Genomic DNA, 25,682 nt, shown 5'->3' on the forward strand with positions numbered 1-25,682 from the left:
TTACAGAGTTAAAGAGTTGAGGAAGATTTGAATGAGGAGAGGGTAACCGCTTGAGAGACACACAAATTAGTATGTGTCTCAAAGTTATAAACGGTGTATTATGACATAGGATTGCACTGTTTAGAAGGATATCATTTACAGTTTGGGCCAAAGGGAAATGGCTAAACTGTACATTATATAATGAATAATGCACACCCTGTTAAATATTAAGTGAATTATGTACCCCCTTGTAGTAAAATTTAAGGATGTTATAAGTCACTGAGGCATTCCATGACCATACAGCAGGGAAAATAAGTATTGAACACGTCAAGGTATATATAGTGGTGTGAAAAACTATTTGCCCCCTTCCTGATTTCTTATTCTTTTGCATGTTTGTCACACAAAATGTTTCTGATCATCAAACACATTTAACTATTAGTCAAAGATAACACAAGTAAACACAAAATGCAGTTTTTAAATGAGGGTTTTTATTATTTAGGGAGAAAAAAAATCCAAACATACATGGCCCTGTGTGAAAAAGTAATTGCCCCCTGAACCTAATAACTGGTTGGGCCACCCTTAGCAGCAATAACTGCAAGCAAGCCTTTGCGATAACTTGCAACGAGTCTTTTACAGCGCTCTGGAGGAATTTTGGCCCACTCATCTTTGCAGAATTGTTGTAATTCAGCTTTATTTGAGGGTTTTCTAGCATGAACCGCCTTTTTAAGGTCATGCCACAACATCTCAATAGGATTCAGGTCAGGACTTTGACTAGGCCACTCCAAAGTCTTCATTTTGTTTTTCCTCAGCCATTCAGAGGTGGATTTGCTGGTGTGTTTTGGGTCATTGTCCTGCTGCAGCACCCAAGATCGCTTCAGCTTGAGTTGACGAACAGATGGCCGGACATTCTCCTTCAGGATTTTTTTGTAGACCGTAGAATTCATGGTTCCATCTATCACAGGAAGCCTTCCAGGTCCTGAAGCAGCAAAACAACCCCAGACCATCACACTACCACTACCATATTTTACTGTTGGTATGATGTTCTTTTTCTGAAATGCTGTGTTACTTTTACGCCAGATGTAACGGAACACGCACCTTCCAAAAAGTTCAACTTTTGTCTCGTCGGTCCACAAGGTATTTTCCCAAAAGTCTTGGCAATCATTGAGATGTTTTTTAGCAAAATTGAGACGAGCCTTAATGTTCTTTTTGCTTAAAAGTGGTTTGCGCCTTGGAAATCTGCCATGCAGGCCGTTTTTGCCCAGTCTCTTTCTTATGGTGGAGTCGTGAACACTGACCTTAATTGAGGCAAGTGAGGCCTGCAGTTCTTTAGATGTTGTCCTGGGGTCTTTTGTGGCCTCTCGGATGAGTTGTCTCTGCGCTCTTGGGGTAATTTTGGTCGGCCGGCCACTCCTGGGAAGGTTTACTACTGTTCCATGTTTTTGCCATTTGTGGATAATGGCTCTCACTGTGGTTCGCTGGAGTCCCAAAGCTTTAGAAATGGCTTTATAACCTTTACCAGACTGATAGATCTCAATTACTTTTGTTCTCATTTGTTCCTGAATTTCTTTGGATCTTGGCATGATGTCTAGCTTTTGAGGTGCTTTTGGTCTACTTCTCTGTGTCTGGTAGCTCCTATTTAAGTGATTTCTTGATTGAAACAGGTGTGGCAGTAATCAGGCCTGGGGGTGACTACAGAAATTGAACTCAGGTGTGATAAACCACAGTTAAGTTATTTTTTAACAAGGGGGGCAATCACTTTTTCACACAGGGCCATGTAAATTTGGAGTTTTTTTTCTCCCTTAATAACGTAAACCATTTAAAAACTGCATTTTGTGTTCAATTATGCTATCTTTGACTAATAGTTAACGGTTTTTAAGGGGGCAAATAGTTTTTCACACCACTGTGTATGTGTATATATATATATATATATATATATATATCAAAAGAAAAAAGAACAAGCAGGCACTCACGTTTCAACAGGGTCACAGATGCCTGGGTGCAGTATGCAAAATACAAAATAGAGCAAAAGGAAGAATGGATGCCGCACTCACAGGTCTTAGTAAAAATAAAGAAAATTTTATTGTGTCAGACTAGTCAGATAGTCTGACACAATAAAATTTTCTTTATTTTTATATATATATATATATATATATATATATATATATATATAATATTATAGCGAACCCAGGGTGGCACTCTGCTTCAGCTCTTAGCTCGGGTGCAAGGTAAATGATTTAAATATCCAAAAAAGACCAGCAACACCGAGTTATATTCCAAAAACAATCAATTGTGTATTAAAAACGCATGAACAGCCAACGTTACGTTTCATGGGGTTGGTTAGCATGGTTGCCTTGAGAAAGGTCCCGATGGGGACCGAAACGTAACGTTGGCTGTTCATGCGTTTTTAATACACAATTGATTGTTTTTGGAATATAACTCGGTGTTGCTGGTCCTTTTTGGATATATATATATATATATATAATATATAAAATTTGAGAAAGGTCCCGACGGGGACCGAAACGCAACTAATTTTTGAGTGAAGCCCCGCCCCCACCCTGTTCAGGTCTCTCATCAAAAAAAAAACGGCTAATGCACAGACTGGCTCCTGCTGCCACCTCCAGGCATGCGCAGAAGGCTCTCCACTCTGACAACCTTGTCAAATTGAAGAGAGAACTGAACAGGAAGTGGGGCCGGGGCTTCACTCTGCACAAGGAAGCAACCAAAAAGAATACCTTCTGACTGAGGAAACAGGTCAGAGAGAATGCTGGGACAAAGGTAAGTAATTCTGGAGGCTGTTTAGAGTAATTTTACTCATAGAAAAAAAAAAGGTTTACTTGTTCTTTAATAATGCACTGACAATGGGCTCCATCCCCCCCCATCCCTTTTATAATGCCACTGTAGTGCTGGCAACAAGATTAAACTGGGTTATATTAAACTTGGTTCATGAGAACCAGATGGGATTTATGTCAGGTAAATCTTCTGCTTTGAATATCAGACGCTTGTACACGAACCTAGCTCACGTAATTACCCAGTGCAAAGAACTATAATGGCATTTGAAAATGTTGCATGGCCCTACCAATGACTAGTCCTTAAAAAATTTGGTATTGGTCATAAATTAAAAGGGCACAAGGCATGGTGGTCCTCTTTTACCCCTCCTCTTTGCCTTGGCCATGGAACTTTTAGCTCAATAAATTCGATCCCACATCAAGATGGTCTTAAATTCGGCCCGTATGACAAGCATATTCAGATGTACGCAGAGAGCGTTAAATCTATTTTGAAAGTGTAGAATGCTTTATGCAAATTCAGAGCCAACTCCAGTTTATCAGCAAATACCTCTAAAATACCTCTAAATCCATTGCACTGCTACTAGATCCAATTGAGCCAACTGAAAACCTTGATAATTTCCCTTTTAAAATTGTCTTACAACATGCCTAGATGTCCACATTGCCCTTCCCCTAAGCCAGTTTGCTACACTAAATGTAAACCTAGTAATAGGCTGGATATCATTTAAAGTTTACAGTGGTGCTTGAACGTTTGTGATCCCTTTAAACATTCTACATTTTTATGTGAATGTGACTTTTTTTTAAGTCATTTTATTGCATTTTAAGTTCTGCATAGGTGTTGTTTGCTTGATTTTGTCTGTAAAACTAATTTGGCTAAGCCAAAATATTCAAACTGTGATTCTGACTGCAGATTACACTAGGTGAAAAAAAAAATATTGATTTCAGTGGTTTTTATTGTATTTTAGCAATTTTATTGCATTCGGCATTATTTGTTTTTGCACATGGAAAGTTTGTCTCCTATGTATAGATTTGGGTGCATCTGCATGCCACATAGTTTGGTAGTATTTTCTGAAAATATGAGGATTTCTGGGGTCAACTTACTTATACGATGCTTGAAAGTGGAAGCTTTGAGGAGATTTTTAGGTTTCCAGTTTTGAAAAGCATTGCAACTCTGTAGTTTGTTGTAGAAAGACATGGGTGCTTATTCTGAATTCACCCAAATGTGTACTTTCCAAAAATATATGGTTGGGGGGGGGGTCAATTAATTTTTTTGAGTTTTTAATCCCACAAAAATGCAGTAAATGTGTTGGGTTTTTTTTTTTTTTTAGTTGTGGATGTGATCTCTGGGGCAATTTGTATGCACTAACTTCCTTTTGGGGTCTCTAAATGATACTTTGGTGATCCTATGCATAATGAGCATCAAACTGTTCAGTGGACCCTTGAATTCTGCTATACCTCATGTATGCACAAGATGCAACTGGGATAAGGGCTCCCTGATACATATGTTACGGGAATGCCAAGATAGCCAATCATACTGGCCCATAATCCTGTACAAAATAAATCATTGTTATAAGCTGAACTGCATCAATAACAATTCAGATAAAACTAGAGCTGGGCAGTATGACCAAAAATTTATATCACGGTATTTTTCAAAATTATATTGGTGTCACGGTATTTGACGGTATTTTTTTTTCCATGCATGATTAGGTGTTAACCCCATTTCCTAATAAATTAGAGAATAATTACTGCAGTATTGAAAATCAGAGTCAGGCAAGCAAAGGATCGACAACAGAAAGTCGTAAGGTAAATCAGGCAGGCTTAGTTTCCCAGGCAAGGCCGCAGACAACATAGCACAGGAGGAGGCGTTTGATAGCTTTAAATACCCCCCACGCATGCGCAGAACTGGCGCCGTCAGCGCGTCATAGACGTGCACGCTTTGACATGTACATGCGCTTTGACGCACGCGCACCTGGACGCGCGTGCGCAACGTCCCGCGGACAACGGGACGAGCGAGACCAGGCCGCACGGGTGAGTACCCTGACACCCCGGTATTGCGGTATCTGAAAAATGAATATAGTTTAAAAAAAAAAAAAAAAAAAAACACCGGTATTCGGTATTAAACGGTATATCGCCAAGCCCTAGATAAAACCACTTTTATTTTGGCCAAGTTGGGTCTGTTTACACTGGAGAAGAGGCGCTTAAGAGGTGACATGATAACTATGTATAAATATATAAGGGGATCATATAATAACCTCTCTAATGCTTTAACTACCAGTAGGTCCTTCCAACGGACACGAGGGCACCCACTCCGTTTAGAACAAGGGAGGTTCCGTTGTAAATATTCGGAAAGGATTTTTTACTGTGTACAGCGCTGCATACATAAGTAGCGCTTTATAAATAAAGATATACATACATACTGTGAGAGCTGTGAAGTTGTGGAATTCCCTCCCCGAATCAGTCGTACTGGCTGATATATTATATAGCTTTAAGAAGTGGTTGGATGGCTTCTTAGCAAGTGAGGGAATACAGGGTTATGGGAGATAGCTCTTAGTACAAGTTGATCCAGGGACTGGTCTGATTGCCATCTTGGAGTCAAGAAGGATTTTTTCCCCCTCTGCGGCAAATTAGAGAGGCTTCAGATGGGGTTTTTTGCCTTCCTCTGGATCAACTAGTAGTTAGGCAGGTTATATATAGGCATTATGGTTGAACGTGATGGACGTACGTCTTTTTTCAACCTAACTTACTTTGTTACAAGCAAGGGTGGATTGAAGGTTCTGAACAGCAGTGTTTCCATGCAGACCTCTGCAATATGTGCCCTTGTTTGTGAATAAAGGCAGATTTATCTGAACTGATATTGGTGTTTAACTTGTGGCTTTTTGTGATGTGTGCTGGATGGTTGCCAGTTATGAGTAAAACCGGAACACCGCAAAAAATAGATGTTTTTAAAGTATTTAAAATATAATTTTCTGTTGCCCTGCACTGGTAAAATGGGTGTGTTTTCTTTAAAACATTACTATAGTTTGTATAAATACCCCGCTATGTAGCCGTTAATTTTTTGGTGTTACTGTTCCTTTTAAAGGAGTTGTGCTGACTACTGTTTTGCATTATACATCCGTTTGTTACTAGCCTAGTATGTGGGGAAATGCTCACATATTGCAACAATCACCAATATGTATGTCCTGTCTTAGATAGATCTATTTCCTGCATTTAAAGGAAAAGTAACACTAAAAATTTTTAAGTAAAAAATCTATTCTACCCTGCCCCAATAATTGCCCTATCTTGCAAACCATTTAGTATGGTTTACTGCAAATTCCATTTAGTTTTCCTTCTTTATAGGAAGGAGTCAGGCTAGGATCGATCAAGTTTTAACAGGTATTTTCTAATAAAGCATTCAAAATACTAAATGGTTTGCCGGATAGGGCAATAATTGGGGCAGGGTAGAATAGATTTTTTACTTTTTCAGTGTTACTTTTCCTAAGGTGTTGAGTAAGATTATAATATTTGCAGTACCAGAGTAATTGTTTTTTAACTTTTTATTATGGGATTTTTTTTCTTTTTTAGATGCTTTAGAAGCTCTGTTGAGCAGGTCCCTCTCTAACTCCTGCAGTCAATATTTGTATGTAACCTGTATGTATGATATAAACACCCGTTGGAATGTGGAAACCGTTTTGTTGTACTGTAATTTTATTTACTGTCCTGTACCTAGTTTATCAGAATTTTTTAGTATTTAGAAATAAATTTAAATATTCATTTAAACAGCTACTTAATAATTTGATTTAATAAAATAAATATTTATTGCCAGTCCAGGAGCAGCTATCCAGGTGTTATTGTGCAATCTTTCCCCTCTGGCAATGTACAGTCTGCAGCTTCCTTGCTTCATTAAAGGGTATCTGCCAAATATAACATGCTTTTTGACTAGAGCTTCATCAGATATCTCTCAGGCATCTCCAGGCAAGCCTTTGTCTGGAACGCTTCTCATTCTTAAGTGCTCAACTCCAGTCTAGGCTTGTATAGGGTTCATTCAGGTAGCAAAAATAAGAAATATATCTCCTGTGGGGGACCTAGAATAGAGTCTTAACTCAGTTAAGAACCACAGTTCCCTCTAGTCTTAAGGAGACCACCAATGATAAACTATGTTAAACATGAATAATGAAAAGAATGCACAACCTGGATGAAACTAGCACACATAAATATATGGGGATAGCTGAATTCTATACTTTAATGCTCACACTACTCTTATATTAAATATTTTGTGTAATAGTTGTGGATTGGTGAAAAATATTTGAAAATTTCACAATTGTTAAGACAAATTTTACAGACATAATTTCTGACATTTCTCAAAAAATGCTGTTTAAGGCTGATGGCCCATGGAGCAAGTTAGCTGCCCACTATAGATCTCTGCTGCTGTGGGTGAATAACCTACTGCAGGCACCTTTGCATGACTTTGCAAAGCGAAAGCAGTTAGTCACCCGTGGTAGCAGAGATCTATCATGGGTGACTAACTCTGTGTGTGATATATATATATATATTATAAATATAATTTCCCGACACTCGCCAGTCCAAGAACAATGGCCAGGGGCTAACCCCCAAATCACATCCAGTCCATAGAAAGCACCTGCTTGCCCTGAGTGTGTTGGATGGATTGGATATATATAATATATGTGTGTGTATGTGTATATATACACACACATACACACACATTTTTTAATGTGGAAAATACATTTAGGTTGGTTTATAAGCTAGTTTTGCCTGGGTTGTGTCTTTCCACTGTTTATTTATTCCTTTGTAAAACATACTATATATATCTGTCTTACAATCCACAGTGCAGGAGAGATAAACATTTATACTATCAGACATTCACTTTTTACTAGAGATACAATAACTGGGAGTTGGAAGAGGTATTGATCTCAGTCCTTGCTTCATCCTTTTTTTATGCTCTCAGCAGCACAGTAGGAGGTGACATTAAGCTATTATCTGATCAGGTTACCAGCACATTATAAACAATTGCATCCACCCCCATCTCATTGGGGTATTGATGTTTGGCATACTGTGTTAAAAATGCGAGAATTCTTAATCGGTGCAATAAATGTAAATTTTGAAGCCCCCTGAATCTGACCCTTTAACAAATAACATTTTGAGTCTTGTGATATGTTTCCAAATATGCATCTGCATGATGTTTGTATTATGTCTTGTATTAAGAGCTGTGTTGGAAAACAGACACATGGTGTGCACACTCCTGTGTTATATTCTAAATGTTCTCCTGCAGCAGCTGATCCTAGCATTGCTGTGCCTCTTTAGAACCTGTGTTTAACACCAAACCATGTTCTGGCACTATGCACGTGGCAAATACTGGATGGATAAGAAATAGGAAGATTCTACGTGCTAAATTATCCTCTGAAAGCTTTGTGAGGGAGGACTGATGGAAAACTGTTAAGCTATTCTCGCTGCATGTTAATTTGCAAGAGGTGGGTTTTTTTGGGGTTTGTCTTGTATTTTAATTTCAGCATGCTGATATGAGTTGAAACATTAGTTCACAAGGCCCCAGCAGCTTTAACAGCAGTAATTTGCTATCTGTAAAGTGTGAAGAAATGGGCCTAAGCGCTGCTATGTTCCATTTATATTCATCCAAATTATTTCAGTGGTATTCATTCTGTCCCATAGCTGGTGTAGCATTCACAGCATATTTATAGTTTTGCTAACTGCCATATTGATTGCTTTTTACAGAAGTTAATTACTCCAGTTTTTCTGTGTGATACATTAGAGAAATTCAATTTATATGTTTGCATGTGTGTAAAAGTACTGCTGAAAATTAATTTGTCTCATTGGAGTCCTATGTTTACACATATATGGTGTGGTCACATATTAAAGCCGTTTATTTCTTTTTTTGAACGTTTGTGGGTTTTGTATGCTTAAACTGTGGTGTCAACTTTACCTAAAAGGATACTGCCATGATTTTTATGGTGTATTTTTCTTTCTAATTTGCATTGTTTACAAATAATTCACTCTACCATTTAAAGGAGAAGGAAAGGCTAATAAAGAGTTAATCTCAAGCTGCTGGCGTACCTTCAGTTCTCTCAATAGTGCCCTTAAGTCTCCCCATATTTCGCCTGTTCAGATGATCAGAAACCATACAGGAAGAAAAAACGCTGAGCTGTGTAAAGAAGATTCCGATAATGCCTCACTCCTGCACCGAGAACAAGACCAGCTACTCAGTAAGCGCATGCGCAGGGACAGGAAACTGAAGCGCGCCTTACTACCAAGCTCGTGCCTGTGGTTGTGCATTGCACAGTTAGGGGCAGATTTACTCATCCACGAACGGTCCGAAGGCGTCCGAATGCCTTTTATTTAATGATCGGTATTTTTGCGACTTTTTCGTTGCCGTCACAAAATTTTGTATGTCCCGCAACTTTTTCGTCGCCGTCGCGACTTTTTGCGTATATTTTCCGCTACTTTTTCGTCGTCAACGCGAACAAAATCGGATTGGTTTACAATCGCTCAATACGTAAAAATCACGACGGCGACGAAATAGTCGCACAAAATACGATAAAGTCGCGACGCCGGCGAAAACGTTGCGACAAATACGAAAAATCACGACGGCAACGAGAAAGTCGCAAAATTTTCGTTTCCAATACCAATTTTTGCCTTTCGAATTCGTGGATTCGTAGTAAATCTCCCCCTTAGAGTAGGGTAGAGTAGGTCGCGCTCGCGTTTAGGGGGAGGGAGAAGATTCGTGCATGCGCATTTCCTTACACGGCACCATGTTGGACTAATTTAAATATCCAACATGGCGGCCGCAATAGGCGAGATATAGCATTTACTAAAGTCGGTGAGTGCAGGCAATATACAGGCTAAGAAGCTAAGAAAAGGTAGCGATCAGCTACAGGGACATGAGGCCTTTCTAGTTACGGGGGTCGCGCATTTAACCTTTTCCTTCTACTTAAAAATTTTATTCTTGAACCCATAGGCAGGAGATGTTTTGCTTTGGTGGGCCAATTGGGAGGGAATTGTTAGACCATGCCCACTTTTAAATACTGAAGCATGTCTTCACTAGATTTTAAGAGAAATATTTTATCAGGACCAAATTTTAGTTATATTTAGATAATTGTAACTATAATAAATAAATACATGGCTAATATAGAAAAACCCTGCAACAACTACAACCATCCCAGCAATCTACAGCTTCAGAAATGAAGAGTTTATAATAACCAACCATTTACTAAGGTTTTCTGAGAAAATTTCGATTTTTTTATATGTTTTGGTTTTTTTCGAGATTGACGTATGTGTTTTTTTTTTCCAGTATACAATTGTTCCGTTTTTTTTCCTTGAAAAATTAGAGATAATTCTCAAAAAAATTGGAGTATTTTCTCAAACAAATGAGTGCCAGTGCTCTCCTAAAATGGCTGCTGGAGCAATTCCTGTTTGGGAACAATAAACTATATTTTTGTTCAACCCTGCAAACATTTTCGTGATGTATAATACATGCAAAATGGTCATGTTTTATTAAAAAAAAAGTCGAGTTAATGAGTTTCAAGGCCAGAAAATGTCTAGTTTTAGTAAATCTGCCCCTCCTATGCTGTATGCAGTAGGAAAATAGCACTCCAAGCACATTATACAGTGATAGATTCCAGCACCCCAAGCACATTATACAGTGAAACACAGTGGATACTGACACCCCAAGCATTATATATAAAGTGATAGTCAGTAGTAACTCATACCCAAAACACCTTTTATACAGTTAGAGAAAGTGGGCACCTGGGCAATATGCCATAGAAACCAGTTATTAGCTGTTGTTCAAACAGCTGTGGGTGGAATAATAACATCAACAATTTGGTTGCTTCAGGATAGACTAATTTGCTCCATTTTGATAAACAAGCCCCAGTGTGCCCCAATCCAAATTATATACAACGAGAAGCAGTTTTATTTACTAGCACACTATATGCATTGATGTTTGGTGGGTACTGAAACACCAAGATAATATACTGAAAACTATGGGTGCTAGCTAAGAAAAAAAGTGGGCATTGGTACCCTGTGAATTCCTTGCCTCCAATCCCAAGAAGCAAAAAGAGTAAAAGTACAGAGCTAAAGTACTGCTGCTTTTTAACTAGCAGGAGGGGGAGAACTGCACAAGGTGTGAGATTTTAAACTTCTGTCACTGCACCCCTCTCCCTCCTGCTGGTTAGTCAGCAGAGCTTGTTCAGATTATAAGATAAGGGCCAATTCAACCATTGCAGTAGTGTTACATCACAACCATAACACAGGCCTACATTTATAAACTATACTGATAAAGTAGCTGCAGCTTACTTACCCTTTGTCGTTTCATGCTCTGTTTTTTCTTATTTTGTATTTTTCCTCCACTATTCCACAGGAGTCATTTATGGTGCTAAATTGCAATTGCTTGGTACTGATTTTCTGTCCCTTTCTATATGCTTCATGCCTCTCAAAGTCGCACATCCTACTGGTTTTAGCCTTATTCTTTAAAGTCCGGTTATCTGACATGGGTGAGAGCCTTATACAGAACTTTACCGAAGAATGCTAATTTGAGGGGGCATCCTGAATAATGCCATCTTTTATTACAAAGGCTACCTTTATGCCTTTTTCAGGAAAACCATTTATCACTTATTTTGTCTGTTTGGGCTTATGAACAAGTTGTGAAACCTGTTTAAAAATCTGATAGGGTCAACCAGTGAACCCTGAACTTTAAATGTATGGTAAAGGTGTTATGTGGCAATGAGAATCACATCACCCAGACAGAAAGGGAAATTATAATTGTACATACTCCACATCTCATTGTGACTTCCAAGATACTCAAAATTTGTTTCCTCTTATTCTTAAATTCTAGAATATGAGTATTAGGGCATGCCTCCACCAGTTACAAATCCCTATCTTAGTAATGTACTGTCATACTGTTTATCTGCTACTTTAATTACATTTGGCTTGATTACTTACTAAACTGTAGGGAAAATATGAAACAGATAAATGGCAGCAGAGCAATAAGCTATGCTAATCATTAAAGGGTAAATATATGTTGTTTTTTTTCCAGAACAACCAAAATGTGCTGGAATTTTTGTGTTGTTTCAATCCGTAACACAAAATGGGCTTCTGATTGTCTAAAATGTGTAATTTTTGCATATTATAAAAACATAAATTTTTGTTATGCATGAAAATACTACCGATTTACAAAGTTCCATGCCTACTAAAGGGGACAGTGCCAAAAAATGTATAATTCTATGGAGATTTCTGACTTTTTTAGGAATAAAATTCCCAGCAGTACACTACCAAATCTGCCAAGCACTGCTTCAGAAATCAACATAATTGAGGTGTCAAGACCAAAAATATCTCTACATTTTTGGAAGGAACCCATTCTGATGAGTCCAAAATCAATAAAAGTCCTTCTACTCTAAACTACCTAACTGCTATGCTTTAAAGGACAAGGTAAAGCTGTTACTCCACGTCTCTAGTATCCAATAGAATCCTCCATGCTGTACCTGGGTTGCTGGTGGAAAGGCCTATGCATCACTTCAGCCTTCTGAAGTTGCACAAAGTTGTCTGCTGGAGGAAACTTCACGAGACTTTGGAAATCCGAAGTCATGCGTAGGCCTTTCCACTGGCGACACCTATTGTTGCTGGTGGAAAGTCATTTCAGGGCGGTTAGTCACTCCCGATAACAGAGATCTATCGCATGCGACTAACTCACCCACAATAGATCCAGGCGTGGTGACAAAGACAGAATTGATATAGAAAGACTTTTTTGCCAAACTTCCAAAGAAATGCAAAAATCACATAACAAACAATGCAGGTTTAAAAATGCATATAAATCAAATACAATTTTGTTTAAAAATTGTGGAAAATGGCGATCAATTATTTCCTACAAAAAGTTAATGTTGCCTTTAGAAACCTTGATAACAAAGCTAATCGATAAAATTCACTAAAGCAATGTATCTGCACTGTGTCTGCACTGTATCTGCATTAATTTCAATGTAACAAAGACCTGAATGCTTTGGCATGGCAGGATCTAATAAGCATATTATGAGGGCAGTTCATACTTGTATTTAGATGTTGGCAGGGTAAAGGTTAACATACTAAAGTCTGTTTTCCATGTGTCCCGGTGTATTGTCCTTGAAGTAAAGTGTGCCAGTCACAGTGTGTTTGCCCTTAAAGGTGTGGTGGCCACACCTGCAGTTACCTAGAGCCACTGTATACCTGACTGAACACTGTAAATACCTGAGGCATGTGGATCAGTATATCATGTGTGTATTTTCATTTATTCATTTTTAAAAAAAAAAAAAATATTCATAGGATATACCATTATATGTTTTTTTTTCTCCCTGTGCATCATTAGAGACTTGCAGGGTAATGTAAATAGAAGTCAATGTTTGCACCTGGTCTGGAAACACAGTAAAGATTCAGCACTCACCCCATATATAATAAAAGGCACAAAGTTGCAGTTGCCCAGGTGCAGTAGCCCATAGCAACCAATAAAATGTTTGCTTTTAAAAGGGCGACCAGTAAATTCTGCCTGCTGATTGGTTGCTATGGGTTATTGCACCTGGGAAAACGTAATGCCTTTTATCACATAACCATATTAGTATTTAATGGTCACCTGTTAAAAGCAACATTTGATTAAATTTCATTAAATTACCCACAAATTATCATATATTCCTTTGACACAAATGTACAGAACAAATTCTACTTAGTGATTGTAGACCTACATACAGTTTATTTTCTATTTAAGTAGATGGGAAAACTAAAACTAAACACCCCCGCCCCACATCATAATGTAATAATCAGCCCTGTGGCATCAGTTTCTATGACAGACAAACCTCGTTTTCTTCTCTCTACTGTATACGGGTTCCTATATGCTAGATCCAGCCCTGGCTCTGAGCACACTAAGCATGTGCAGCCATATGCTCCTGTGCATAATTTATAAGTCCTGGATCATTACTGTTATAAGGATGCAAACACTTTAGGCTGGTAAATTAAGTTCAGTATATAAAATACTGAGTTTATAGGCATATTTATTTTTAGGGATGACTTCAATGGCTATAAGCACAGAAGTCTTTCTTTGAAATATAGTACCTTAAATTTCTTAATGGCAAGGTATTTACTGGTTTGACATCGGATTGGTTCTTAATCCAAAGTTTGCTATTTAGAGAGTCGGACTGGGGTGTCTAGGGCCCACTTGGGCTGTCACCTCTGAGGCCCCCCAGTCACAAACCTTCCCCACAAGGGTTCCTGTATCTTCTTTCTACTACAATTTTTTCTGGATGCTCCTTTGTAACTTTAGTTTAAGTCCTGGTAGAGCTTCACAGGCATTGGATGGGTGAAGTTTGAACTTCCCTTCAGCACATCCAATCCCCATGCAGCTTTACCGGAACCTGACTACTTACATTAGATATTCCTGAATTGTAATAGCAAATTAATGTGTGTACAGCAGGTGCCTCTGTTAGTCATGGATTTAACCCAAAAAAAAAAAGTCATGGATTTTGCTACATAACTGCAGATCAAATACCATTTTGCCATCTCTGCAAGAAAAGATATTTCAGCATAAGAGTGCATCTTTATAGTGTGATAAATTATATAAATATATATATATAAATTATTTCTTGTGTGATTAGGTTTATACCTATTCAGCACATTTTTTTACAAAGTTTTATTTTTATATTTTGATTTTTTTATACTGCCATTGGGGCAGAAATATGGGTGAAAATAATATCTACACAGCTTATAAAGACATTTTATTAATGTAAAACTGAGTGTAGATTTCTGTTGTGAAAACCTGTAAAAAAAAACAATTTTTTTGCTCAAGAAAGAATTTCTTCTTTGCCTGAACTTGTTCCAGTGAGGTGAATAATCTGAGGTGGAGTAAAATTATGGTATACATTTCCAGAGAAAATCAAACTACACACCTTAATTATATTTATTATAAATTACGCCACTTTTTACTTGGTCTCTTTGACTTAATGTGTTGCATCAGCTCTGAGTTGTTGTTAATTAATGGTGTAAATCAGTTATATTCATGAATATTCAATATTCATGAGATTGGAGATTAACCACTTAAGTAGCAAGTTTATTTTAATCTACTTTTCAACACTTTGTTGGTGTTTGATATACTTTAGAGCTAGATTATTGTGTACCTTATTCTATTTTAGTTCCCAATTTGTGATATTTAGGTTGTTGAGGGGTTCCCTGTAAAGTTGCAGTGATAGGGATAGTGTAGAATGTATTCAAAATGCATTATTTGTGGTTGGTGGATGAATCTTGTACACTGGTAATTTTAGAAAAATGAAGAGTACCAACTATTACATTGTAAAAAGGAGTACCAGAAACCTGTTAAGTAATAGTGATACTGTAGAGAGGTGTTTTAAATAGGGAGCTATAGTGAAACTTAACATTAAATATACCACAAGATTTAGGTTGTATTACATTTTCATCATTAGGATTAGTTCCCCTTTAGACACCTTTGTTAATAACACATTCAAAAATTCCTCTTCAATGGTGTATTTGCAGAAAAATGCATTTCTTTATATAGTGCCAGCAAGCTACACATTGCTGTACAATAATTGATAACAACCACAGGGGTCTTATAATAATTTGACAAACAATGGTTACTAATTAAAAAATAAGATCAGAAGCCCATGTTCAATTACAATGTTATGGGTTTGGCATTTTTGTCCACTTATTCAATTCTCACTACCTGGAGGGTAAAGAAATTTTCTTTCCTTATGTCACCACAACAAAATGCCCCGTCTGTGTTTGCCTTTAGAGGGGAAATACACCACATTTTCTGACAGCAGAAATGTTGTACTTTGAATTTTTTTTAATTTTTTGCACTGAAAAAAAAAAACATGGTACTCGGCCTGCCTTAGGTTCAAAGTATAATCCAGCCACTCACAAAGTGCTGGATTGGGGGACTTCTGGGACTTTTCCTCTGCTTTCCATACTGGTTGGAGCATAGATTTGCTAGAAAGCGAAAGGACATCAAATCTATTATTTCACAATGAAACAAGGTGAGGGAGAGGTTAGCTTACTCTATGGGCCCAAGATGGGTTGAGGGACACTGTGCTATTGATCTTTATTTATGCCAATCCAGTGTATCTCCGTTTTGAGAGGGGCTGTTGTAGATCCCACTATCTGGAGCAGCTCCAGTGGTTTCGCCTGCTAGAAAGCTGCTAGAAAGCAACTGAATGACCCAGAGTACTTGTAAAATAGAATTAGTCCCTGACAAGTTCAGTCCATTGCAGCAGTATATTACATGTGATCAGTATCTCTGTGGATTTTAAAGAAAGGCAATCATTTTGTCTGATGGTTTGACACCAGGCTGGAGCCAAATTTTAAGCAAAAAGACAGCTTTTTCTTTTTTTTTTTTATACTGCGCATGTGCTGGCCCAGGGCATTGAAGAACAAAGAAGCCAATTACAGCACTATTTTAATAGCCTGTTCAAAATCTAATTAAAGCAGATGTTCAACATCAGTGTCCAGTTTTCTTCTCAATTGTAAAAAGCAACTTTTCTTGTTTGGCAAGATCTACATCTCCTAAAATTATGCTGATTGCTGTTTATGATATTATTTTCAAAAGCTTAATACTAAATGGAACATTAATATCTTCTGAGTGACAGATGTCAGACTTGCAGATCTAAATAAACTATGCCAAGACTGTACATAAAACTATTCAAAGAACAATAAAAGCATTCAAGACTTACCACAAATGGAAGGAGGCTCAGGTGCACTGCCAAGATCCCTCAGCTAGGGGAGCGGATGTCACTGCATGCTGAAGAGGAGGCACTCGATGAGCATATCTCCAGGCAGAATTCAAGTCAAAGTTGAAGTACCATAGTCATGTGTACAAAACCATACCTGCGTCTGATCAACTTTAAACTTTGCTATGGTGTGATGGTCTACTTCTGTAAGAACACTCGGGTTCTGCTACGGCTCTATGAAACCTTATCACATAATAATGCTCAAATAAGAGAATATCTACATAATAATAATACGAATACCCATTTCTTACTTTTTTTTTTTATTTTATTTTATTATTTTAGCAGCCAGGGAACATCTATTTGAGGGCAATGCTCTGCTCCTGATATGTACTTGATATATGCTTAAGTAAAAGCATAACCACTTGGGGGTAGCAAATACTTACACAACCCACAATAATTATCATTTCTAACCTCACAGCCTGGGCTGGCGCTCCTCATTAATAGAAAGCACGATGGGCCCCAATACTGTACTAGTGAGTCATCTTCCTCCATTCCCTAAACTTGTTGCTGCTGCCCTGGGTGGATGCTAATGTGCAGTAGAGCAAAAGTTCTGCTTTCTGTGTCTAAGTTCATTTTGTGAGTGCTGGGCACATGCACAGTAGAGTATGAGGAGGTGCCAACCTGGTATCTGAGGTTATCAGTTATAATCACTGGGGGGTGCTTAAGAAATTGACATTCTCCAATGATTGACTTTCTTTTTCATTAAAACTGGAAATACATTTGCTTTAGCACAATCCATAATGGCACAAGTTAGAGCCAAGGAGAGAAAAGTAATGGTTTGCCTTTTTTAGGTGCCAGGAGTTTTGGGTGTACAGGTATGGGACCCATTATCGAGACTGCTCGGGACTCCTTATAAGGAGTCTTTACATAATTGGATCTTAATACCTTAAGTCTACTAAAAAAACAATAAAACATTAATTAAACCCAATAGGATTGTTTTACCTCCAATAAGGATTAATTATATCTTAGTTGGGATCAAGCACAAGGTACTGTTTTATTATTAGAGAGAAAAAGGAAATCAGTTTTAAAATTCTGAATTATTTGATTAACATGGAGTCTATGGGAGATGGCTTTTCCGTAATTCAGAGCTTTCTGGATAACGGGTTTCCGGATAAGGGATCCCATACCTGTATTTTATCAAGCATCCACAACAGAAAAACCTGTGGTGCTTTGCTAATCTATTTTTTTTGCTAATCTGTATTATTTTTTTTGTAGAAATTATGTGAATGTAGGTATCTATCCTACAAATTAATTTTGTCCCTGGGGCAGAAATGGTAAAAAAAAAAAAAAAAAACAGCACATCACAGGGGCAAGACATACTTTTTAAGGAGTAAGAAGAGAATATCAGCAGTAGTGTCATATGTAAACAAACAAAACATATTTATGGAAGATATTAGCCTTTCCCTGGAAGGGAGGCTGCTTTCTTTAGAAGGGAGTAGGCTTTAGGTTGAAAGACATATTCTACATTAACTTATAGTATATGTAGCAATGAGGGATAGAGGGAGGAAATGGAACTACAGATGGGCACAAGGAAGAACAGCAAAGGTTAGCAGGTAAAAGGTAGCATTGATATATACTTTGCTGCTCCATTAGCATGATATTTTCAGGCAAAGGAGTGGAACTGTTTCTGAAGACTTGATGCTGTGTTAAAGGACAAGGAAAGTCAAAATCTATTAAGCACACTATTAAATAGTACTACTATTGCTGTGTAAAAACGCTATATTTCTGGCTTGCCTAATGAAAGATATACAGAGATACACATACTAGAACCTACATACTTGTTTCATTGAACTGCGCCGCCATCTTGTCCAGTATGTCTGTATGGGCTATTGCTGAAAAGCACAAGCCAGCCCCCCTCCGATCCCCGCACCTGCTCACGTGGCAACCAGATGCTCCTGCTGTGTGCGCATGTCTGGGTAGGAGCATTGCATTATGGGAATCTTCTCTACCCAGCTCAGCGTTTTTTTTTTCCTGTTTGGCTTCTGATCTTCTGAACAGGTAAAGTATGGGGAGACTTAAGGGCACTATTGAGACAACTGAAGGTATGTCTGCAGCTTGAGATTAACTCTTTATTAGCCTTTCCTTCTCCTTGTACATATTACATGGTGTTTTGAGACAGCATTAGGTCTTTCTGTACATAAGTTAAATAATAAATATTTATTCAATGTAGACTGTAGAACAAAGGGACCTTTTTAATTCAGAATTTAAAAATATTGTATGTTCTGCAGGTTTTTCATTGCTAAGAAAGTTACACTACTCTTATGTGAGTGGGAATAACTAAAATGTGATAAATGCAAAAATATGTTGTTTTATGGTAGCCAATCATGTAAATATCTACTTGTTAGCAAGGTGGCCAACAATAGAATCATAATTGCTGCTAAAGTAGGCAGCTGGGACGAGGAACACATCAACATGCAGACCAAGGGCCAAGTCGGTTGCTTTTATCAGCCCATGTGTGGCCACCTTTCCACCTGTACCAGTGTGGTGCTGCTTCTATTTTTGTTGTGTGCACTGCTACAACTGAAAACCTTTTGTATGTTTTGGGCATTTGAGAATACATAGGTGGGAGTGGGTGTAATGGAGATTGTATACCTTCAGGTCCTGGGATAAATGCATTTTTGTGGGTCTGGAATGTTAACTGTGCATTCCAGTCTCAAGGGATTTTCAGCCAGCCTGGGGTACTAAATAACTGAAGGATGTTGTCTCATTGTAAAAAATTCTTTTTAAAGAGTGAAATTGAAGATTTACCCTTTAAAATAAAGGGTAATAATAATAGTTTGTGATTTATTTCTTAATACACAAAAGGTTCAATAATTCAGATGAAAAAGGGACACCAGCGAGCACAGTTAACAAGGATATATTTTATAGGACATTTTATGGCTTTTGTGTGTGTGAAGGCAAATATGTGTTCTGGTGAAATGGATGCTGTTTCTTCTGGAGTTTTGGTGGTTTCTATGTATTTTTATGCATGCCATTTAGTCACAGTCACCATTCTATATAATTTACCAATGCCCCCTCTTCTGGGGTGGTACAGGTTACACAGTAACTTGTAAATGCTCAGTGGGAGGCCATAAGGCACATTATTTGATTTACTGAGCATGAATCTCTTACAACTGGTGGAGCTTACTGTAGTGCCTGCTCCTATTTTATAACATTATTTTTAACAAATGTTTATTTTTTAATCTGTAGTTAGTACACATTATAGGTGGAATAAGCTGTAAGAAGGTGCTTTGTTTTTTTTTTTTTTTTATAGGTAGTTTTTCTCCTCTAAGAGGTAAAATGCAGTTAGTGTCCAGTAGAGCTTGAGCACCAACTACTGGAGAACCAGCAGAGCAATACCTCTACATGCTTACATTCTGCTTGCAAATTGGAAAAGGGCAACAAGAAATACAAATATGAACATAAAATATACAGACCATTTGTAAAGTTACTTAGCTTACTATAGATGATGTCATATACTGTACAGCACACAAAGCATTAATGTTTAAGTAAACTTCTACTTTAAAGGAAAACTATACCCCCAAACAACATAGGTTTCTATAAAAATATATCGCATAAAACAGCCCATATGTAAAACCCTTCTTTCTACAAATTAACCATTTTCATACTAATATACTTTTTTAGTAATATGTGCAATTGGGTAATCCTAAATAGAAAATTCCTTAGTGATATCCAAGGGTTTGCCCCCCCCCCCCCCCCCTTGACTAGTGCCTTTACCAGGAAAGAGGATATAAACCAGATGCATTAAGTCAGTGGTTTCAAATCTTTTGGGCTGTTCCGGCAATAGGGGTTGAGGTGACATAGCAATTACACTTGGGTCACTTAGAGTAAACACCTCTGGAGAATGTCTGAAAAGTTGAGCTTTTACATCCGTTACTGTGAGAGTTAAAGTGAATGCTTATTTGTTGTCCTAGATATTCTTAAACTGAAACAGTGATGTTTTCTTATAACAGTAACCTTGTCATTGGCCAAAACGAGCCCTGGACAAAGGTTTGCTCTCCAAGGTGTGATAGAACTGAAAAGGTTTGACAGCCTCTGCACCAAGGGGCCTATTAATTATGTTATGTACCGCACAGCACCATTTGATAACGCCTTGTAAAACCCAGCATATTTAACAAACTCCAGAATGCTTGGGACCTGGGGTTTTCTGGTTAAGGGGTCTTTCCATAATTTGGACCTCCTACCTTAAGTCTACAAAAAAAAATATTTAAACAGTAATTAAACCCAATAGAATTGTTTTGGCTCCAAGAATTATTAATTATATCTTAGTTGGGATCAAGTACAAGGTACTGTTTTATTATTACAGAGAAAAAGGAAATCATGTTGAAAAGTGGAGTCTATGGATGATGGCCTTTCTGTAATTCGGAACTTTCTGGATAATTGGTTTCCGAACAAGGGGTCCAATACCTGTATAAAGATTTGGTGTAAACAGTTAAAAATTTCTGCCGTAAACACCAGAACCTGTTGTGTGGGGAAAAAAAAGATCATCCAGTGAAAAATGTTTAACTAATATAGTACATTATTACTGTAATTTTAGTGTTATCTGTAGAGGCTTTAAATTATTAGTTACAGAAGAATCTTTAGAGATAATGAAATGAAAGGTTCAAAGTTTGCATTTATACAAGCCATTCATCATGTATGAATTACTGGTTACCTGTTTCAAAGCAAACAATGTATTGGTTGCTATGGAATTCTGCTCTTGTCTTATATTACATCAGCGGTTCTCAACCTGTGGGTCGGAACCCCTTTGGGGGTCGAACGACCCTTTCGCAGGGGTCGCCTAAGACCATCGGAAAACCATTCCGATGGTCTTAGGAATAATTTTATGGTTGGTGGTCACCACAACACGAGGAACTGTATTAAAGGGTCGCGGCATTAGGAAGGTTGAGAACCACTGTATTACATGTAGGAGTCTTTATACATTGTAAGGTATATCAGGTGTTAACAGAAGATTAGTTTTTTTGTGTAATGGTATTGGTGATTTACGGCAAGCTTTATTTAGTATGATGTCTGCGTCCTCCTATATTTTCTTACAGAATCAGTCAATGTTTTAGGGCTCTGTTACTGCCTGGAAATTAGACTATAAAAGCCTCTCACACATTTTAATTTATTTTTTAAATGGCTTAAACGGGCTGTAAACACAAATATAAGAAGGGTTATTTGAAGCGTGCAAATTGCAATCGTAAAAGCAAAAGCCATTTGTATCTATACTGCAGTGTTTACCCCATAATTGCAGCCACATCAGGAGTTGTGCCTGCTGCATTTGCGGCCTGCGCGTCAATAGGAATACTTTTGTAGGTGCATGTTGTAGCAAATTGGATGCAAGTTATAGCTCGGAGTTGAAATTACATTTGCATTTGATTCTTTCACTGCAAGTCTAAAATGCATGTTGACACAATCTGCTCTGGGAATTACCGCAACATTTAGTATAGCAGTAGCTTTGTTACATATATAGTTACATAGGGTTGAAAAAAGACCAGAGTCCATCAAGTTCAAGTAAACCCAGCACACACAACCCACACCTACCAATCTATACACTCACATACATAAACTATACATACAACCACTAATATTAACTGTAGATATTAGTATCACAATAGCCTTGGATATTCTGATTGTTCAAGAACTCATCCAGCCCTCACCATGAAAAACCACCTACGCTGCTTCAAATGGAAGCTCCGTTCCTCTAATCTAAAGGGGTGACCTCTGGTGCGTTGATTGTTTTTATGGGAAAAAAGAACATCCCCCATCTGCCTATAATCCCCTCTAATGTACATGTACAGAGTAATCATGTCCCCTCGCAAGCGCCTCTTTTCCAGAGAAAACAACCCCAACCTCGACAGTCTAACCTCATAGTTTAAATCTTCCATCCCCTTAACCAGTTTAGTTGCACATCTCTGCACTCTCTCCAGCTCATTACCAGGGACCTATAAAGGGGCAAAATTATGTTCTCATCCCTTGAGTCAATGCCCTTTTTTATACAAGACAGCACTTTATTTGCTTTAGTAGCCACAGAATGACACTGCCTGGAATTAGACAACTTGTTATCAACAAAAACCCCTAGATCCTTCTCCATTAAGGAAACCCCCAACACACTACCATTCAGTAGATAGTTCACGTTTATATTATTTCTACCAAAATGCATAACTTTGCACTTATCAACATTGAACCTAATTTTCCAGTTTGCTGCCCAGTTTCCCAATTTCGTCAAATCGCTCTGCAAAGCGGCAGCATCCTGCATGGAACTTATAGTTTTGCACAATTTTGTATCATCAGAAAAAATAGAAACAGTACTGTCTATGCCCACCTCCAGGTCATTAATAAACAAGTTAAAAAGCAAAGGACCAAGGACTGACCCCTGTGGTACTCCACTAACCACACTGGTCCAATTAGAAAATGTTCCATTTACCACCACTCTTTGTAATCTATCCTTCAGCCAGTTCTCTGTCCCATTACAAATATTATGTTCTAGGCCAATATTCCTTAATTTGATTATTAACCTTCTGTGAGGTACTGTATCAAACGCTTTAGCAAAGTCCAAGTAGATGACATCAACTGCCATTCCAGCATCGAGGTTCCTACTCACCTCCTCATAAAAGGCGACTAAATTAGTCTGGCAAGATCTGTTACGCATAAAACCATGCTGGCACAATCTAATAGTATTGTGAACTGCAATGTATTCAAGTACCCTATCCCTTATTACCCCTTCCAAAAGTTTTCCTACTACCGATGTTAGACTAACAGGCCTATAGTTTTCAGGCTGAGAACGGGATCCCCCCCTTTTTTTTATGTGGTTCCACAGCATCAATGAGCACAAAATCTGAATCCACGGCTGCAATTCTAAATTATGAAAGTGAAATATACACAAATTCTTTAGGTGCAGCTGGACTACAGAGATTGTAGCTCAATTTAATACAGAAGGAAGACAATGGTGGCGAGCGCAACTATATGGATGTGCAAGGAGCACATGTTGATGCAAGTACGTTTTAATGAAAATTTTTAATGCAAGTGACTGCACCCCTAGCTCAACTGCAGTGCAGTAAGTGTATGCAGTAATGACCATATTTATCACCAACGGTTCCTTGCATGTCTTGTGATCATCAGAGTTGCATGCTTTAATTCTAAATAATGTCTGACTTAAACATCCATTTCCAGGAATACCGGGGACCTTTCAAGGGGTGGTTCATAAAATGTCATATTCCTAGCAACTTTGCATTTGGTCTTCATTATTTATTTTTTATGGTTTTTGAACTATTTGCTTTCATTGTATAGAGCTTTCACATAGAGGTCTCTGACCCCGCTAGCCAAAACATTTGCTCATTGAGGCAACCATTTTATTTTTACTGTTTACTTTTATTCATTATCTTTCTATTTAGTCCCTCTCATATTCATATTCCAGTGTCTCATTCACACCACTGCCTAGTTGCTAAGGTGAACAAGACCCCAGCAACCAGATAGCTGCTGAAATTCCAAATTGAAGAACTGCTAAAAAAAAAAAAAAAAAAAAAAACCTAAATAACTGAAACTACAAAAACTTAAAAAAAACAATCTCAAATTCTCTTGGAATATCAATGTTTTCATCATACTAAAAGTTAATTTCAAGGTGAACCACCCCTTTAACTTGAAATTTAAAAAAAAAAAAAAAAATTTGATTATATTAAGGTGGGAGCCCTCCTTGCTGTTACTACAGGGAGCCCACCAGGCCAAGAGCTCCTCTCACTCAAGAGCCACTGGATGGGCCACACCTACCATTACCCCTTTTTTTCAACTGATGCCCTGGGGGAGTCTCAATCTTCTTCCAGAAAGGTGCGGTATATAAATGCTTAGGCACGCTAATTGACTTCTATGGTCGCTATATTGTGCTTCATTGTAACATCTCCAACCAGCTTCTAACTCCAGCCAACATCTATAATTCCCCACCTTTTACCAGTTCCTTTTTGGAGAAAGTATGTACTGCAATAGCATCATTCCCCAGTGCCCCAGTATGTCTCCTAGGAGTCTTTAATGCCATACTCAATCTGCAAATGGATAATATGGGACAATCCGGGAGTCATGTCACTAGTTTAAGTACATGGGCCGACGCCATAGGGCACATAAAGCAGTGCAGATGTAAGCACCCCAACAAGATAGAATATTCCTGTCATTTGCCAAGCCATGGCTCTCTGTCCCACATCGACTTGGCATTTGCATCCGCAGATTTTACACTAGGCTCTATTACTGACGCTAGGTTAGCAGGTTGGCGCTTATGTCTAATATAGCTGTCTAATAAAAATATACTGGTAAACTGGGGAGAATATGCTTTCTACATATCTGACTTAAACATTATTTCTTGGAATCCCGGGGACCTTAAAAGGGGTGGTTCATAGAATGTCCTATTCCTAGCAACTTTGCATTTGGTCTTCATTATTTATTTTTTATGTTTTTTGAACTATTTGCTTTCATTGTATACAGCTTTCACATGGGGGTCACTGACCCCGCTAGCCAAAAACATTTGCTCTTTGCACTGCACAACCTTAGTGGATGTGCTCTGGGGAACATCTAAGGCAGTGGTTTGGGGGGTGCTAATAGGTAAAATTACAAAGACTAGGAACATAACTAAAGAGGCTAGCTAAAATGGCTTTTACAGCAGCAGAGGAGAATTACACACTCAGCTGAAACACACCAGGCACTGCACAAGGCTGATTGGTACCTGGAATTAGCCCATACAAAACTTACTAGGAAAAGGCTGTTATACACTGACCATAAAATCTTTGATCAAGGCGATAAGGCAAGCAAACTATTGGCCCATCTCTAGATCCAGAGACATTAATAGCCAGGGTGACTCTACAGGGGGCCTTTGCCAATCACTATCAGAACCTACAATCATATGAAAAAGTTTGGGAACCCACCCCTCTCAGCCTGCATAATAATTTACTCCACTTTCAACAAAAAAGATAACAGTGGTTTGTCTGGTATATTCATTTCCCAGGAACAACTGAGTACTGGGGTATTTTCTGAATAAAGATTTTTAGTGAAGCAGTATTTAGTTGTATGAAAAACTCGCTGTGCAAAGATGTGGGTACCCTTGTAATTTTGCTAATTTGAATGCATGTAACTGCTCACTATTGATTACTGGCAACACCAAATTGGTTGAATTAGCTTGTTAAAGGAACAGTAACACCAA

General features: G+C 38.0%; 1 protein-coding gene across 4 annotated transcripts in view; it reads left to right on the forward strand.

Annotated features, from left to right (window-relative positions):
• rps6ka1 (ribosomal protein S6 kinase A1) overlaps positions 1-25,682 on the forward strand; it is a 79,173-nt gene that overhangs the window by 16,497 nt on the left and 36,994 nt on the right.

The sequence above is a fragment of the Xenopus tropicalis genome, chromosome 2 (assembly GCF_000004195.4).
Source record: "Xenopus tropicalis strain Nigerian chromosome 2, UCB_Xtro_10.0, whole genome shotgun sequence".
Taxonomy (NCBI): domain Eukaryota; kingdom Metazoa; phylum Chordata; class Amphibia; order Anura; family Pipidae; genus Xenopus; species Xenopus tropicalis.